We start from the raw sequence: 1,458 nt of genomic DNA, 5'->3' as shown, positions 1-1,458 counted from the left end.
TTCCAGCCTTTCACTGGGTAGAAAAACTGATGAGACAGGATCTTAGAAGACGGAGATGAGTAAGCTGTCTGGGTGGATGGATCTCACAATGAAGGCTGTTGTGAGGATGAGAAAACAACTGATGTTAAAGCTCTGATTGCAGCTGCCCTTCGAACAGGTATAAATGCCTAAAAGGTAGGCCTGTGCGCTGTGCTTACTATAATCCCTCACAGCACTGAACTCGGAGCCTTGTAAATAGAGCATCCTCATGCAGAATGAATTAATATGATCATCACCACCAGGATTGGATTTCCATATCATGTTTCCCAGCTGAACACAATGAGACACAATCTTGTTAAGATAATATCAAGGTTCGGAAAATATTTACGGCAGAGCTGCATTTTTCTATTTCTTTAAGATCAAGATTACTATGTAAAGTAATAGGCTGAAATCAGATTAGAAAAATTCCCTGACATAAGTAAGGGCTCATGTTACAGTTTAAAAAAAAGAACGTTCACTAAGATCCATAGACAGTTAAAGAGATGCATGCCGTTGATTGTGGCTGCCAGAGAATTTTGATATTTTCTGATGGCACTTTATGTATAAGCTGAACTTTAAAAGAATTCGAGAATTCATTTTAAACTTAATTTGTGCATTCAATATTAGTGGAGAAGTACCGATAGTGCTACAAAGAGCTTGCTAACAGCAGCTACCTAGGGCTACACAAACTCTATTGTATTATGCTGTTGTTCTTTTGCATATTTCATTTACTCATGGAGAAAATATTATAATTTGTAATTTCCATATTGCAAGATTATTGTACACTCTCCAATGATTACTCTCTCTGTTTGGAATCTGTCAATTTTTGCACAATTTAATAAGACAATTTGACTTCCAAAATGCCAGAAATTCTCAGAGGGCTGCATTTCAATTGAAAATTGAAAAGACTATAGTTATTTCTCAGGAATACAAAGTCAGCATTACCATTTGTTGAACTACCTCTTCCTTCCGCTTCCCTTCCCTTCCCTGAAGCTTAGCTATGTGATTTCATCTTGCTACAATACAATTTTCAAGACTGCAATCTTAAACATGATTCTAATGCCCAAATTAAAAAATGTGGGGGATGCAGCTATTTTAAGTTTGCTATCCGTTGCCATTGTATTATATGTGCACATCAATGTATGGGGAGGTTAAATGTAGTGACTCTCTTACAAAGACTCAAAACCAGTTCCCTAGCCTTCAATATACTAGCTGGATAAAGCTTTTAAAAATCATTAAGTGAAAGAAAGTCTACTCAGCCCTTGTTTGTTGTCTACATTTCAGTGTCTCCTCGGGTCCAATGTAACCCCCATATTCAAATGTCAGCTATGCTTCCTCGTAGTCCATTAAATGCCTTAGAAATTTGAGTCATGGTAGTGGGAGCGGGGAGGAAACCTTTAGGAACTAGAGGAAGGTTGTATTTCTCATCATTGTTACATC

Source organism: Echinops telfairi, unplaced genomic scaffold (assembly GCF_000313985.2).
Source record: "Echinops telfairi isolate 266 unplaced genomic scaffold, ASM31398v2 ScPeMD7_7473;HRSCAF=8511, whole genome shotgun sequence".
NCBI classification, from domain to species: domain Eukaryota; kingdom Metazoa; phylum Chordata; class Mammalia; order Afrosoricida; family Tenrecidae; genus Echinops; species Echinops telfairi.
Note: the sequence above shows the minus strand (reverse complement) of the source record.